Source organism: Panthera onca, chromosome A2 (assembly GCF_046562875.1).
Source record: "Panthera onca isolate mPanOnc1 chromosome A2, mPanOnc1 haplotype 2, whole genome shotgun sequence".
Taxonomy (NCBI): domain Eukaryota; kingdom Metazoa; phylum Chordata; class Mammalia; order Carnivora; family Felidae; genus Panthera; species Panthera onca.
Window position 1 is genome coordinate 151,841,732 of NC_138340.1, and position 18,210 is coordinate 151,859,941.

Genomic DNA, 18,210 nt, shown 5'->3' on the forward strand with positions numbered 1-18,210 from the left:
CCAGTGCCTACACACAGACCTGGGCAGACTCCCGCTATAGCAGTTTACCCAGGGTTTCTGACTTGGTCCCAGATGTTATAACAGAAATAGCCTCTCCTTTCGGAGGCACTTGGGTTCCCTCTTGTACTTCGTCTTTGCACACCGCACTGTTTAGTTGAGTCCATGGATGAAATAGATTAAAAGAAATTTTTAATACATTTTATTTTGTGGAAAATTCTTGTTTTAAAAGTTTGGCCCTCTGCTGCTGTGCCATATATGTTGGCCAAAATATATGACCAGTTGGCATAACTGGTCAACTAATTCCTCCCCAGGTAATATTTCGTGCAAAAAAAAAAGTAAATTCTGACAGTGTAACATTTACATGAGAACATAATTTTCAAATAATTAATTCATTATCTGTTCCTGGCAATCTCTAAGAAATGGGTAAATATATCTACGCATCAATGTATATTTTCCAAGAGGATTAGGAACAAATTAAGAACATTTCTATGGAATAATCTATAGAGGATCGCTGTGTAACAGAACACTTCGACTCCAGCTTCTTCTATAGATTTTAACTCTTTCTCCCCTGTAGATTTTGTAGGCAATGAAGACTAACCCAAATCTTGACATTCTGTGACCTCTGTGAGCTTTCTGAATGCTGCCTGGATGTTTCGTATTATGGTCTTCTGTCGGCCTTGGCAGTTTATGGGCTGGAAGCAAACCAGTTTTCAATTGTCTGCCTGCAAAAAATACCCAAAAATATTACGAGACCAGTGAGCATTGCCAAATGTTTTCTTCTTTCTTTGTCCAGTCTCCCACAAGACATACAAGGTTTCTACTTCCTTTCCCTTTGCAGTTAGAAAAAAAAAAAAAAGGAGCTGAAAAGTCCATTAAGATAGAATTGTCCCTTTCTTCACGGGCTCTTAATCAGAGTATAACTGTCGTTTTGACTCTTCAGCACAGGCAGCCATGGAATTGGTCTCTTTTCTCTCTGTAACATCTATTCAGTTGTTTTGTTGGTTTTTTTTTTTTTTAACCTCTCCTTTCTGACCAGTGGGAAAACTACATTTAATAAAATAAGTGGAGTTTATTAAGAGTGACCAAAACTAATCGCAATTAAGCTTTTTTACCTTCTGAAACACTGAAACATAATTGGAACAGAATACTTTCTGGGTGTCATAGAATCTCACAGATATTGGAAAACTTGTTGCCTAAGAGTTAGTGCTGATGCAATGCCACAGAGGCCGTACCTTGTTTCAGTAAAACAGGTGTAATATGGATGGGGGACTTTCTACGTCAAGAATGATATTAAAGTATAATAGTGAATTATTCTGATATTGATATATGATATTGAATTATTATGATGCTGATGTATGATATTGAATCATGATGTTGTATGTCTAATATACATACATGTATTATGAAGCTAATATAATGTTGTATATCAGTTATAGCTCCACAAACAAAAAGAATTTGTCAGTTACATCTCTAAAACAAAGAATTATATTAAAGTATAGAAATCTAGGGGCGCCTGGGTGGCTCAGTCGGTTAAGCGTCCGACTTCAGCTCAGGTTACGATCTCGCGGTCCGTGAGTTCAAGCCCCGTGTCGGGCTCTGGGCTGATGGCTCAGAGCCTGGAGCCTGCTTCCGATTCTGTGTCTCCCTATCTCTCTCTGCCCCTCCCCCGTTCATGCTCTGTCTCTCTCTGTCTCAAAAATAAATAAACATTAAAAAAAATTTTAAAGTATAGAAATCTATAAATTAATGCAGAGAGGCAGTGAATTTTTTTTTAAGTTTTGTTTTATTTATTTTGAAAATGAGAGAGCAAGTAGGGGAGGAGCAGAGAGAGAGAGGGAGAGAAAGAATCCCAAGCAGGCTCTGTGCTGTCAGCCCAGAGCCCAACGCGGGGCTCGAACTCAAGAAACGGGAGATCCTCACCTGATCCGAAATCAAGAGTCGGACACTTAACCAAGCTGACGGAGCCACCCAGGCACCCGGCAGTATGGTGAGCTTTGAAACGATGACAAATGAATAGCGAATCAGAAGCGGTAGTGTTTACGATGGTTTATACAGACCACATGGTCAAAGTGCTTTCTTAATCCAGGTGTCCACACTGCTACAGAAACAGCATATATTAAGAACGAAGGAATTCAAACATCTCCATATCAGTTACGACTCAATTTTTGCCAAATGGAAGCCATCTGAAAGGAAATGTCTTGTTTTACTGTCACCTGCAGAGTTCAGGAGTTGAAGAAGTGGAGAATGGACTGGCTCCTCTGGATTTACTTCTCATTGGCCAAGGCACACTGATCGGTGACACAAAAGCAAAAAGAAATTGGCAGAGGGAGAGGCCGTGCCATTTTAATGAGCAAAGGAAATGTCAAAACAGAAGAGGAAGCAGCAGTAAAATTGCATGTCCAGCTACTCGACAAGAAGAAATAGTTCAAAATAAATGGAGGGGTCCAACAAATAAAACGAGGACAGTCTAATTAAAAGAGAAATTAAAAAGAAAGAGAAGCTCCTACAGACACCCAAATGAATGCAAAAGGAACTTTCATCTGAGCCCATATGACAGTGGAATCAGCCCCCCGTGTCCAGCCACAGACAGTTATTACAGTGGGTTCATGTGTTAAAGGGAACCTTACGATGCATATACGAACTGGGACGTGAGACACAAAGACCAAGATGAATACAAAACAATGGCATGTTGGAATCATTGGAGTAGTATTTGGAGGGAAAATACCTAAATGAACTAAGATGTGGGGGAAAAAAAGGGTGAAAATGGGTGGCAAAAACAACCTGAAGCCTTTATTTTGAGGAAGCTCGAGGAGAAGCTAGGTCCCCTGCCTTTTAGAATACTGTATAATTTTCAGATTACCAAAGGGAAGTAGAACTCCAAAAATACTGTTTTGCTTCCATATTTTTCTAAGGAGAATATATGGCAAGCCAGAAAGGGCAGAAGAATAATTGATGCCAAAGAAGGGCAAGTTAGCCTGAGAAAGTCTTGTGGTTTGAATCACTGGCTTCTAAATGTTTGTCTTCTACAAAATGATAATAATAAAACAATTCAGTTGAACTTATTTTCTAAAACTCTAACAGAGCTTCTTATTCTGATATTACTTTCATCATTTGTTTGTTTGTTTTCCGGTTTCACATACTTTTGTTTCTGTTTTAATGAAATGATGCTGACGGCATGGGTTAGTTATCCTTGTGTCGCAAAATAAAAAATTAGCAATGTTATGTTAGCTCCTATTTTTAAGTTTTATTGGTTCCCAAAGTCCAAAGACCTGGGAGTCAGTAGAGATTTTTTGTTTTCAGTTTAAAACATTCCTTTGAATAAGGAATAGATACACATGATAGACATTGGAAAGGTTCATGTTGTCACACAGTATTTTGCCTGCATTTGCACGCCAGCCTATTGTCCTCTCAGTTTCCCTCCAGAAAGGCAACCATTGCAAAAGATTCTGTATATAATTCTGCACAAGTTCTGAACTTTGCATAAAAACTGCTTGTGCTTTTGAGACAAATGGCAGCACACTCAACCGATCTGTACTTTGCTTTCATCGCACAAACTGTATACACTCAGGACCTGGCCCCCGCTATTTTAATTTTGTTTGGAGTTGAAACTAAATCTAGGTACTAAAATATAATTTATTGATGCGTTTGTGGAATCAGTGTCAAAAGTTCTTGAGCGGTGCTGTAGGATGAAAGGAGTGTCATAACACCAGGAAGATGAAAACGTTAGCTCAAGATTTCACCAAGCAGCAAAAGAAGAATTTAAGAACTTACCCCGCTGGTGAACTTGCTGTCCGTCAGGAGCAAGCTTTACGTGTAGACTGGTGACTTAATGCACATGTGAAAATTAGGGCCCTGTGATGACTGGGAACAGTCATGAATCCATAAGACTATAAATAAAAGCTTCATTAAGTTTTCTGAACAGATATAAGAAAAGAACATCAGACATCTTGTACATTTTGATCATAAGTAGCCATTTGGCACCATTTTTCAGGACCTGTGTCTGTGGCTGTGGAAGGTAGGGAAGGTAAAGTGCAGCCCAAAACTGATTGAACACTTTTATGCAGAAGCGATTAATTAATTACTCCTTGGAGGGGCCTTAAAGGTTCACATCTCCAATTAGAATGTTGCGAAATTTTGCCTGTTAACGTTGTATCAACGCATTGATGACAAGGTGGGCGTGGTTAGTAGATTTGTGAATAATGCAAATAAGGAAGGAAAAGCAAATGGGTATCGTAGTCAGAATTTAAAAAGATCTTGACAATATGGAACAATAAACAAATTATACCAAGACTTGGTTCAAAATATCAGCAGTCTATGTGCAGGCAAGTAGATCTGGCTTAATTTATATAAAGAAAAGCTGCACATTTTACAAGTTGACTACAAATACATCCTTCGTAACACACATCAGTGCCTTCCAACTTAAGGACTGAAACTTTATTTAGATCTACAAATCTTCTGGTTTTCTTTTATTACTTCCTTCCTTATGTTATTTCTGTACCCTGTTTCTGTCATTTCTGGTAGACTTTTGTCCTAACCTTCTCCCTTTCTATTCCTGGACCCCTTTTCATTCCCTGCGTCCATGCTGTGAGCTTAGAGTTTCCCTGAAACTACACTTATACTCTGAGTAATCTTATCCTGTGATTTCCTTTCTTTGATGATATGATCCCAAATATTTGTATCCTTTAAGAACTTTGTAAAATTCTGGAACTACCAATAGCTTTCTAGCTCTGCTATGAATTTCTTTCACACACACACACATTTATGTTACAGCATGGGAATTTGAGAAGAAGGATAAACATCATGTTCTTTGCTCTAACTTGGTCCAGTATCCATTAACATAAACCAATAACACCCAATGCATCATATGATCGATCAGATGAAAATTAATGGAAATATTGTGCTCAGGAGAAGAGCAGTAATAATCATACTTATCAGAGCCTATTTGAATATTATATTCAGTTCTATGTATAATAATAGAGAATCTAAGATATATGAGGAATGTTTGAAGGAAGCAGAGATATTTCGCTTAGAAAGAGACAAGATCGTCAGCTTGAGTTATCTGAGGGGATGTTATGTAGAAGTTAAACATTTTAAATATTTACAGAAAACAGACCTACGATCATTTTTTTCCCTTAAGAACAGGTGGTGGACTTTATTTTAGAATAAAGAATAACTTCTTAATAATTAGGCCTGTACCAAAAGTAGAATGAGCTACTTCCATACTTGAAAAATTCCTAGCACTAGAAACGTTCAAACAGCAACTGAGGGATGACTTTTCATAAATATTTTAAACAATAGAACATTTATCTATCTATCAGTGCCTTCTAATTTTCCAATCCCAAGTTGTCTGTTTCTTTGGGTTCTGTCTGGCCCTAGACTGAAGTTTGTTTCTCCCCTTGGATCCATCTGACTCCTGAGTATCTGCCTCATTGCTACTTTGCCTTGAACTGTGATTTCCATGTGCCTCCAAACTCTTGACCCACCGCTTATCCAATTTTGACTCTGGACCTGGCTCAGCTGTGGACACTGAAAGCATCCATCTCAGGTGTCCCACTTGATTCCAGTAACTTCATCCCTGAACCACCCATCAGGTTTTATGTATTGTTTTGTGACTAGGCCTTTCTCTCTTGCCTGCTCAGTGCTTTCTTTTGTGTTCTGGTTCCCACAAATATTACATAATCCCCTTTCATTCTTACAAGAGGCTTCTAACGGGGCACAGCCACCAGTTTATCTTCCTTCTGTTTGGGGCGTCCTTATTTCTCGTAAACTCACACGCACCCTTTTAGCCCATTAATCTTTCAAAGTGCTACTTTAATTATTGCTATCTTCCCAAAACCACTGTCTCAAAACAAATGTTTCCCACGAGCTATCGGATGAAATCAACTTGGGATGCTGTAACAAAGTACCATATAGACTGGATGGCTCAAACAATAGACAGTATTTTCCGCACAGTTTTGGAGGCTGGGACTTCCAAGAGCAAGGTGCCCATCGATTTGGTTGCTGATGATTCTCTTCCTAACTTGCAGAGAGAGGACAAACTCTCTGGTGTTTCTTCGTATAAGGGCACTAATCCCATAGTGAGGTATGAAGGCCCCTAGGCCTCATCTCAAATGCCATTACTTGGGGGATGAGGCTTCAACATAGGAAGTTGGGTGGGACAGAGGACACATATTCAGTCCATATCAAAGTGTATCTTTATGGTTTGCTTCCAAACTGTATTTCTAGTTTTATTTCTTTATCTCCTTTACTTAATTCTTCTACAACTAAATCTGTTCATTTGCTCTTTTGCCATGACTCCCTTGCAAGATATGCCCTCCCCTATTTTTTGTATCCTACCCATCTTTAGTTTATTATTATTTACTTAAACAGTCTCAACTCTGTATTTTATTTGACCTTCATGTGACAGTGTGGTTGCGGGGGGTGTATAATTCTTCCCTGACTGCATTGTAATTCTTGTTAAATGTAGAGACTGTGTCTTAGACTTTTTGGAATGAGCACATACATCTCAAAAAAATAATTTTTGGTTCGATTCACCTTCACTCATTCAGCAACATTTAATGACCACCTGTTTTGTGCTGGCAGGCTAACTATAATTCTCCACCATGTGATCTGTGTCTCAAAATGTTTGACTCTTCCTAAAACTCCTGTGTAAATATCTTAGAGAAAAAGGCCTTTTCTCTTTTTACCTTTTTCTTTATAACTTTACGGTTAGATTGCCTTCCTCGCCTGCCCCACTGGTGACTCTCAGAAATGTCAGTTGTGCCATAAGCCCAAGATCACCATCTTTCCTTCCTGTTTCTTTTGGAAACCAGAGAGGAAAGGTGAATATAATGTTCTTCTAGCTTCCTTAACTTTCAAAAGATGTGAGGAAAATAACTGGAATAATTAAGCAAGAAAACTTAATTACTCTTCTTCTCCATCTCCTTGGTTCACTTTAAACATAACCCAGTGTCAGGCAATAATGAGCACTGAAAAAATATTGAACGTTGAATGAATTGTTTCTCAAGACATTTGCCGAAATCTGCCAGCATAGAAGCTGGGAAAATTAGAATTAGGAGCAGATCTCAAAGATCATCTAGACTAACTTGTTCATTTTCTAGATGATAGAACAGAAGTCCGTAGAAGGTCAGAGAGTAGCCAACCTAGATTTGGACTCTGTTGGGTCCTACCCCATTCCAGCACTGTTTTAACTGTATCTCATAGTCTAGACCCCATGACTTCACTGTATCTAGGTGAATAACTTAAAGGTATGCTGAAGAAGCTTGGGGAAAATATGACAGAAAAGACTGTAGTTAAAAAGACCCAGGGGAAAAAATATAAAATAGAAGAGGATAGATTTACTTTTGACAAGAAGCAATTGGTGATGCCTATCTTTCTTTTATGACTTTGATAAAGTTCTGCATTAGAACCAAAGGACAAACTAAAAGAATCTTGAGTTCCTTACAAGCAAAGGATCTTTTTTTTTCCTTCATTTCCTTCCCCTGCATCCACTACTTGCATCTGTATTTTTGGTGTTAATCTCTGAAAGAGGAACCAGTGGTAAAACCTGCAAACTCTCTGTTTAACTATTTGAAAACTGATGCTCTGTTTCCATGATTCTAAAAAGGGCAAAATGGTTTGACTGTCCTGTTCCTGATTGATCTGATATTTGGACATTCTACATACTGGGCCTTAGAGGAAAAGAAACACAGTCCTTTTGGAGAATGTCAACACGACTCTGTTTTACCCTGGCTTCTTTCCTAAAGTTCAATAAAGGCCATCTTTCAGAAGCACATAAATCCACTTGCAGATAAAGCAAAAGGAATTATTGTCTTTACGTGAGAATAAAATCCTTATTTATTCCTTAAACCTCTCCTACTTCCACCTTGAGGGAAGCTTCTGGTATCTGTGTTCATTTTAGGCCTGTCTCATCTGTCCTCCTTTGAATCTCTGCCTTGTTTTGTCCAACCTGGAGGATAACAACGCCTATTACTTTATATATCTTATTTCCAGAAACAATAGCCTGTGGCACTTCCATTATTTATTCTTTCTCCTTCTGTCAGTGACATAATGGTTTGCCGCTTGCCAAAAATTCTGCTTTTCCAGGCCAGTGATTCCATTCCCTCTAGCATTTTCTCAGATTTAATTTCTTGTGAGAGAAAAAAAAAATATGGCTGATAGTTCCGCCAAATGGGAACTCCGCTTTGCATCAATTGGGCTGGACTTTAGCATATGCTGGCAGCCAGTGTTTGAATTATTGATGAAGGGTGTAGTGGTGGTGATGAAGGTAGCAGGTGATGGTGGCAGTGGTGATGACAGTGGTGGTTGAGGGGGTGGTGATAACAGTGGTGGTAATGGTGGTTGTGGTGGTGGTGATGGTGGTTATTTGATGGTGGTGGTGTTGGTAGTGGTGTCTCTTTGTTGGTCTGCCTTCTAAAGAACTCACAGTTCTTAGGATGATTTGTTCCCATTGTAGAATAATAGAGAAAAAATATGACAATAATTTAAAAGTCTAACACGACAGCAACTAATTTATAATCACTATCATACTATTTGTCTGATTCTCGAGAGTGGAAAATCATTACATTACCTTTCTTGAGAATAAAACTTTTAGTAATACTGCCATTTACTCTGTCTTTAGCATTGCGCGCTCATACTTTTATTAATTTTTTATATGGGAAGGCCCATGATAAATATAAGAGATAAAATTGAAGGATGTCTTATGACCTGAATAAATCAGTGTCTTTACCAGAATGTACTTAATAAGCTTCTCCCAAACACTCAGCACTAATATTGGCGCTGAGGGGGGGTATCATGGCCTCTGTTTCAAGTCAGTGTATTTAGGTCAGAGGTATGATATTCATTTATCCTATACATATTTGTTGAATACCTTCTGTGTCCTAGATGCTGTGCCAAGAAGAAATGCAGTGCTTGTCCCCACGCTAATTGAGACCGTGGAATTGCAAATGCTGTTGCATAGCAAGAAATCTGTTAGAATGCAAATACGTAAAATGTCCTGGAAATAAGAGAAAAAAATCTAAGTTTCACTAGAGTGGTCAAGGGAGGCTTTATCTGAGGAGGAAACATTTTAGCCAAGACTTGGAGGGGAAAATTAAGCATTCAAAGAGAAAGAGCAGAATGCATAACAACAGAGCAGCTTGAGTGCGCCTGCCTTCTTACAGTATCTTTAGCTACTTCAGTGTTGCTGTAGTGTATTATTCTGTTAAGAGTGTAGCATGGGAGGAGATAGTATTGACTTGAGATGAGGCTAGGCCATCGGGCAGGAGCCATTGCATGAAAGGTCTTGTAGGACGGTCCATGTTGGGGTTTTATTCTCCCTCGATGAATTTCCAACAGCAGATTGGCACAATTAACTTGGTAAGTTAGAAAAACCATGGAGTAGAGGATATATTTGAGTCAGACCGGATGCAGGGAGACCCGTTGGGGAGCCTTTAGGGTGAGAACTGATGATGAGACTCTAAGCTAATGTAGTGGTGGTGATAATGCAGGGGTGGTGACTAATACACAGGGCATAAAAAACCTAGTATCTTAAGGAGTTAATTTTTGTTTTTAATGTGGGAAGATTTAAGGATGATTTCCAGGTTTCTGGCTTATAATACGGGACTGAACAATGCAAGACAATGTATAATTAGTTGCTAAACTATGCAGCTTCAGAAAGAAGTTCTTTAAAGCTCATAGGAGTGAGCCGTATTTGAAGACGACTCCTCATAGAAGGTGTCAGGATGTAAGCTGAGATATCAGAAAGTAGTACATACAGCACTCTGTAAGGAAAATTATTTTCCTAAGTGACTTAGAACTCACTGTCTTGTTTCTGACTTGTGTTCCAGAGGGTCACTTGACTCCCATAGAAGAAACCCTCTTCCCCTTACTCTGAAAAAGTCGGGTAAATGGCCCACAACCCTTTCCCAAATAAAATTCTACGTCTAACTGGAAAGATACATAAATTCTCTATCACAGATCCCAGTAGGGAAGGACAGAGGAGGGAAGAAAAAAGAAAGGAGCTAATTAGTAATTATTTTCAGAGAAGATGGGGGAGGAGTCAGAGAGTAAGATTTCACTTTTTAGGTTGGGAAAAATTAATGTAGAGTGCCCCAATAAAACAAAATCAAGTCTAACAATAAAATAATCATAGCAACATTCTCAGATATTAAAATGTCATTTTTCACTGTTTTCAAACAAGGCCTATAATAACAAAGGAGAGATATTTTCTCCTTTACTAGGAGTGCTGTAATATTTCCATTTATTTTGTCTCTTCCTTAGGCTTCATTTTTGTCAGTTGGTGCAGTGTTTGGGAAAAAAAGCATGTAAGATTAGTGCCCGTAACACAAGAGCCAACTGACAGAACAGAACAAGAAAATAGAGCGGGTTGTGTATCATCGTTTCCAACAATACCGTGGGCAGATCAGGAAGTTCTAATATTCTCAAGATTAATGGTGTCCTTGTTCATAGTTTCGAGATGGACGGGTTGAGATACGTCTGTGTGAAATGTACATCAGTACGTGAGCGCACGCACGCCTGTGTGGTTGCGTGACTCAGTGTCGTCTTGTTTGTTTCACAAGATGCAGTATCGTGACCAAAGAGACGGGAGAATGATCTTGCCAGGGAAGTCCCATTGGAAAAGACTCTGAAGGAAAGTTAGAAATCCACTAAAAAGAAGAAAGTTTATATTACAAAAAGGGAACCATTAAGTAAAACGATCTCAAGGTTGGGCTAAGAGCTAAGTATGGTTTGGGGTATACTAGGAGATCTTCAGGCCGAACTTTAGACTGAGTATCAAGGACAAGTAGGATGTAACGTATTACATGAGTTGGGTATTTTTAATGGTAGGAGTTTGGACGTGGGAAGATCCTAAAAGGTTTTCAGTAGGAGGAGTGAGTGACATACTGCTTTGTGACTGATACACTATTAACATTATTAATACTATTGAGGGGCACCTGGGTGGCTCAGTCGGTTAAGCGTCCGACTTCGGCTGGGGTCATGATCTCGCAGTCCGTGGGTTCGAACCCCGCGTCAGGCTCTGTGCTGATGGCTCGGAGCCTGGAGTCTGTTTCGGATTCTGTGTCTCCCTCTCTCTCTGACCCTCCCCCGTTCATGCTCTGTCTCTCTCTGTCTCAAAAATAAATAAACGTTAAAAAAAATTAAAAAAAAAAAAAAAGAGATCAGTTTCTATTAGCTGAGAGGTCTGCCTTTTACACATGTAATATTTAGGAGCGCCTAGGTAGCTTAATCAGTTAAGCGTCTGACTTCTGCTCGGGTCATGATCTCGCGGTCCGTGGGTTCGAGCCCCGCCTCGGGCTCTGTGCTGATGGCTCGGAACCTGGAGCCTGCTTCAGATTCTGTGTCTCCCTCTCTCTCTGACCCTCCCCTGTTCATGCTCTCTCTCTCTGTCTCAAAAATAAATGTTAAAAAAAATTTTTTTAAATACTAATGAAATTAATAATAGCTAGCATTTAGTGACTGCTTATTGTTATGCATGCCAGACACTTAATAACTAATTGAATCTTGATCGTCATGCCCGATGATGTAGATGATCTTACCATCGTCCCTATTTTCCAGATTTGTGACCTGAGAAAACGGCCAGGGAACCTGCACAAATGCCACAAGTAGCACGTGAGAGAGCAGGTCTGTGAACCAGGCACAGTCTGGCGGCGAGTTTGTTATTTGTAAGACAGAATGAAGGGGAAAGCGGAAGCTGAGGAACCCCTTAGGAGCCTGTATGATCATACATCAGTCCTGAGGTGGTGAGGCACTGAGCTTTAGTGGCTACAGAGGAGGTCCATATGTGAGCCTTTACTTTTACCTTTACTCAGAGCAAACCGTGCTTTATTCGAGTCAAACGGAAGCTTGTTTGAAGGGAGAAACCCTTCAGCCCGGTTGCAGAGATGGATCTCGCCACCAGCCCTGCATCCACTTGGATCCTGGAACAATGCCCCTAATTCTGTAACTGAAGCCTAGAGCGGTAGCATCTTCCCTCAAGGACATCACTTCCGCAATTCCATTCATAGAGCTTTGTTTCTAGAAATGTTGCAGTCTATTGACTATGTAAATGGTGTAGTTGCTTTTCCATGAAAATGCATAAAATTCCTATTGTACTATGTACTACTATTGGCTCCGAGGGGGGGGAAATATAAGTAGCTCAGCATCATTGTGGGAGACAGAACATCTGTTTGCTTTGGAATCCAAGAGAAGCTCTCCACATGGCTTCCCTCTAAAGCAGATTAGTAAGGAACTTGTGAATAAATTATCCCCGGGGCTGTCTTGTCCACATGAACAAGAGTTTAATGTCCCCTAGAACCAATTCCATCATTTTAGTGGTTACCTGATAGCCATTCTCTCTGGGATAAATTTCTAATGGTAAAGGGAAGCTGTGGTTTCCTCTGATTCCCTCAACCTCTCTGGGATCTTACTGTGTCTCCTCCTGATCCGTTCAGTGTCTCTGAGGATCTGCTTCCCTGGAACAGTTTTTGTTTTTCCTACTCCTCTGTTTCTCAAATATTTATTTATCAATTCCGTATACAGGTTCTTAGGAGAGGCACTACGGTTTACAATCGGGAAAAAGTGCAGCCAATCCCTTCAAATAAAAAAAAAAAGTAAGAAGGCTTGTTAAATGCTAATGTGGAGCTAGGTCACAGTGTTAAGAAATATCAGAAGAGAGACACCCCACGCAGTCTCGAAGTATCAGGAAAGGCTCCCCATAGGAAGTTGCTTTTAAGCTGGGACTTGAAAGATCTCACCCAACATAGGGATGGGGCTGGGGGACGGCGGGGGGGGGGGGGGGGCGGGTGGATTCCTAATGATAGACTGTCATTCTGGGAGAAGGAACAGTATGTACAAATGTAAGGAGGTACAAGAATTACTGGGATGTCCAGGAAACTTCACTTATTCTAATTTGAACATCCCATCGATTTCTTGATTCCGTTAGCAAGTGTTCCCAAACTGTGGTCTGTGGCATATTTTTAATAAGATGTTAATATGTATCCTATGAGCCGAAATGTTCTCTGGTGAAATGATTTTGAGAAATACCGAAATAATCTAAATTAATGGCTTCTTTACTGCAGCATTTTTAATACACCAGTGTAAATAGGGACTCACCAAAAGAAGAGTTGAGGATGCAACTTTTCCCAACTTGACAGGGAAATGGTTTGTTGCGCAGAATATTCTTTAGCAAATCACGGAACTTGTATTCCATAGGACAAACTTTGTAACTACTTGCTTAGCATCATGGTCAGGGGTTGGAAGCCGGATTCCAAATTTTTAACACCTAGTGTTGAGTTGAAAATCTGCAGACATCCGAACATGCGCATTCCAACCATATTATTTTTTGACCAGTCACTAGGATTTTAGATATTGCTATAATTATGTTTGAAAGGCACCTCTGGTATCTGCAAGAATCCTGAATCATGACGTCAAAGAAACCAACGAAGTTGGTATCAACTTAAGACAGGATTGCTTTTCGGTCTTTCAAGAATGATTCCAAGGAAGAAGCTAGATGGGCATCTTAGAGACAGTTCCCTGGAGCCTAAATTTTATCTCTATGCTCAGGATATATTGTAACGTGAGCATTTTCTTAAGTTCTCTGGCAAGGACCAATGGTAAGGTAGATTTGCTGAGTTACAGGGAACTCAATTGCTCTGCGGCTCTCTTTGGATGAAGAACGTGCGGTTACGTCAATATTTTCCATATTCATTTGGCAAAGACCAGCTTTCGCACTGAGGTCATTTTTAACTGATGAGTGAGGCCAGCAAAATCGAATAGCTTTTCCATAGCGCAAAGGGTTGGGAGGGGATCTGGTGGATCTCATATTTTTTCTCTTTGATATAAATGGATGGATCCTCAATAACCACTTCAAGTAGCTCATCCCTTTGCCATTCCAGAAATAGATGAAAATACAGTCAAATGATTTATGACTCATTTAGGCAGTGATAGAAGTGGAGAGGAGCCCTGAACCAACCCCATGACTATTTTTTAAGTTGAATCCACGTCTGTGGAAATACCAAAGTGCTTTCTTACTTGGGAGATTTTTTTTAAAAAAGTATGAAATAGCCTACCTTTTTCACTTCTCCAGTTACTCCATTTTTTTCTCTCCGAAGCCTGGGTTATTTATACGGATACTTTCCTCCTCTGTGATTCATTCTCCAAAAAGTCTAAGCTACATGCATATGGACTCGGTCCTATTATCAACATATTCTAAGCTATAAGCTCTCACTCCCAACTTAAGAGCAAAGAAAAGCAGAGAACATATACCGATTCCACAAGATCATGATGACAGGTGAGTTCAATTCATGGTAACCTGCTTTTGCTGCCTGCCAGACACAGATCTCCTTCCTTCTCAACTTTTTAGTTCATTCGTCTTTGGCCCATTTGGATTAGCTGTATTTGCCCTCTCATGATCTGCCTGATCATAATTTTGACCATGCATATATCTTGTTAAAAATTTGGTTCTGAATGCCCAGAGATATTCAGCTAAGAAAATGTCACTAATGCTTTCCTCAACCCCTGGGCAGCTCTGTTCTTGATCAGGTTCAGTCAGGAGCACCTTATAATACATTGTCTGGGCTTCCCTTAATGGTTCCCTTGCAGGGACGCTTCCAAATTGTAGGGTGAGTGGAGGTTTTATGTTGTTCAAAATCACTCTGATTATGTATGAACTATACTCATTCTGTATTGAATTCGGGATATTCATTAGGATATTCACTCTTTCATTAACTTAAATTCTCCCTGTAATCCAATGCAAAAATATCTCCCACCCTTGTATTGAGCAAAACCAAAACAAACAGGCAAAACCAGAACAAACCAAACAAGAGTGGTTTTCTCTTCTGCTTACGAAAATGCACCTTCAGCGCCTTAGATGCAGTTTCTAATTGCCTTCAGGTATTCTTTCTTTTTTTTATTTCTCTTTCTTTTTCTTTGCCTCCTGTCTCCTGTGCTCCTTTTCCTGAAGTCCACGTTCGCAACCCCTTTCCTGCCCTGCTTCAGAGCAGTATCAGGACTGTGTTAGAACAGCCACAGCCCACATTCAGGGGCACCCGGGTGGCTCAGTCAGTTAAGCATCTGCCTCTTGATTTCGGCTCAGGTCATGATCTCACAGTTCATGAGTTTGAGTCCTGCATTTGGCTCTGTACTGACAGCATGGAGCCTCCTTGGGATTCTCTCTGCCCCTCCCCTCCTCGTGCTCTCTCCCTCTCAAAATAAATAAACTTTAAAAAAAGAACAGCGACATCCCACATTCAAAACATCCTTCCTTTGCCTTAGACAACCGTCCAGAGGTTCCCTCTGTTGCTTCAGACACTTCCTCAGACACATCTCCACCCACACCTTCCACCTTGCCAATGAGAGGTCAGAAGATGGGTCTGGAGAAAACGTCTCTTAAAGCTGTGCCCAGTGTCCCTCCTAGTCATTTGATGACCTCAACACCGTTTATTGCACACCCAGTGTTTACCTAGCATGGTCCTAGCAGCTGAAAACACAAAATCTCCAAGATTCTTAAGCGAGTGCGTTTGCCACTGCACTTCACTGTGACCGCAGCTGTGCTCATGGACTGAGGCAGGGCAGTTGGATAAACTGTACATAGGCGTGAATGCATCAGTTAGGGCTACTGATGACCATTTCCAGAAGGTTGGCCTCTTGAATTTGCATTCCTCCTTTTTCAGCCATAATCAAATTGTCCTCTTTGGGGCCATACTCTTAAGCACATTCAGGCTTCGGTCAACTCTTTCTTACAGGGACTGTGTATAACACTCTTGATTGATCTCAAAAGTTCCAACATTTCGTTATATTTTTTACAAGCAAATGAGGGGAAAATAGGGCGCATAGATTACAATTGGATTAGTATTATTTTCCCCTTCTAGAATGACAAGAAATATTGTGTATATAAATCATACCCCCAAAAATAAATTCACAGATTTCTCATCACCCTGAAAACTCAAAAAAAAAAAAAAATCAAAACATAATGTGCTATATTCTGGGAAAGGTCCAGATGGATAGGTAGATTATAGATATTATAGATTTATAGATAGATAAAGGTTTATATAGATCTATAGAGAGATGGATAGATCCAGAAAAACTCAGATGTAGTCAGTTATAGGTTTATCATTTAAAAGGAAGGAAAATTTGGGGTGCTTGGGTGGCTCATTTGGTTAAGTGTCTAACTCCTGATTTCAGCTCAGGTCATGATTTCCCAGTTTGTGGGATCGAGCCCCACATCAAGCCTGCTTGGGGTTCTCTCTCTCCCTCTCTCTCTGCCCCTCCCCTGCTCATTCTCTCCCTCTTTCTCTCTCTCTCTCTCTCTCTCTCTCTCTCTGTCTGAAAATAAATAAATAAATAAACTTTAAAAAATTTTAAGAAAGGAAAATAAATTAAAGGAAAGGGAAAGAAGAGGGAAGCAGAGGAAGAAGAGGTCAGGGGAGGAGGGTAGAGGGCAGGGAAGGCAAGGAGGTAGGTTGCATGACATTTTCAGTAGAAAATGGAATTTTAGTGAACAATCAGCAGTTTGTGTACTAATAGCTATCATTTTTTGAGTACTCATTATCTGCTTGGCCTCTGGCCTCTGTACTCTGTATGCATTATCTCATTTAATACTTAATTGTATAGTTTCTGCATCTTGTAGAGAAGGTAACTGAGGCCTGGGGAGCTTAAATAACATGTCCAGGGGTTACACAGGTCCAACTTAGATTCCAGGGGTACTGTCCACTTCAGCCCACACTCTTTTCTGCTTCACTTACAATTTTAACAGAGTAGGCACACATAATTTAGTGACAAATTAATTCCAATCTGTCCTAAAGCCATTGTTTCCTTGAGAAGATGTGCAAAAAGAGAAGCAATAAAGTAACTAAAATAAATATACATTTATATATACATGTAAGATTGAATATTGTTATAGAATATCATATATATAGATATGCATATATATGTATATCTATAGATAGATAGATAGATAGATAGACAGATACTGAACTAAAAGTCATCACCATTTTTGTCTTTCAAAATGGCTGCGTATTGGCAACTTCATGTGGGCTGACCAAATAAGTGTCTGTATATACACATATTATAAAGAGACATAAATTGTTGTATTCATAATAACAAAGAATACCTATTCAGTGCATATTAGGTTTTAGGAAATATTCAAAGCACTTTACATTTATCATTTCACATAGTCTTCCTATCAGACCTAGGAGCTTGTGCCATTCTTCCCATTATATAAAAATGAAATTTAAGACATGGAGAGATTGTGTAACAGAGGAAGTCACACAGTTAGGATATGATTGAGCCAAGATCTTGTCCTCATTGGTCTGATCTGAGACCTCATTCTCTTGACCACAGTGCTCTATTGACCCCCTATTTTACCAATTTATTTCTATACGTGTTAGGGGTAAGTCCACGCTGGAGTAAATGAATTATTAAGGACTCAATAATATTTACTTTTATCGCTTTTGCTTTCTGCATCTTGCCTTCATATATCTCCTCTTTTTTATTACCATTTAATATTTAAAGAAATTAAGGTTAAATTGGTTGATTTATTCAAGGTCACACAATGATTAGTGACCAAAAGGGAATTCAAACTTTAGGTTATGAGGCTCTAAGGACTTTTTCTCTGTGCGATACATGGCAAATGCAAACCTTTACAAAGCCAGATGCTTAATTGAGAAGCAGTTTACTTAATGAGAATAAAATCTGTTGTGTCCTGCAGGCTCAATGCTAAAAATGCACATCAGTGATACTGTGGTCTCATTAGCCTTTTGTATGGAGTTCAAGTCCCTCTGCTTGTTTGAGTTCACACTAATGATAGAAATGCGTATGTTATCTCTGACCACCCCTTCTCTTCCTCCCTCATTTCAATCACACATTTTAAAGCCCATCATCTCTTTTCTGGCCCTACATTTCCTGCCCTGGGTCTGTTCTTTGCTGTGAATCATTGCTGTGATCCAGGTACTGGCCTCCCTGCTCCTGGGCATGTCTCTTTAAATCCAGCCCCTGCACAGTGGCCTCGTAGATCTACTTAAAATACACATTTATTCGTTGGGCTGCCTTTTATTTGGACCTTCTCATCAGGTCACCACCCTCTATAGCATAAAGTCTGAGTCTCTTCAGCAGGGCACGTGAGTGCTCCATAGGTCAACTTCTTTCTGACTCTCAGCTACCTCCTTTGACCTCTCCCAGACTCAATCTTGCACTCCCAGCACCACTGAACTTAGATGCACTGCAATTTCTTCC

The 18,210-nt window shown here is 39.8% G+C and overlaps 1 protein-coding gene across 3 annotated transcripts in view; it reads left to right on the forward strand.

The window, feature by feature from the left end:
* The window catches only part of CHRM2 (cholinergic receptor muscarinic 2), a 142,779-nt gene that overhangs the window by 97,629 nt on the left and 26,940 nt on the right, over positions 1-18,210 (forward strand). The window contains exon 3 of one of the 3 annotated variants that reach the window (XR_013552510.2): positions 2,220-3,190. The exons of 1 other annotated variant lie outside the window; for it this stretch is intronic. The gene's annotated coding sequence lies outside the window, so the exon portion shown is untranslated. Of the gene's footprint in view, positions 1-2,219; positions 3,191-11,556; positions 11,623-18,210 lie in introns of those variants that run through there. One more of the 3 variants, XM_060633221.3, reaches the window with a different exon arrangement.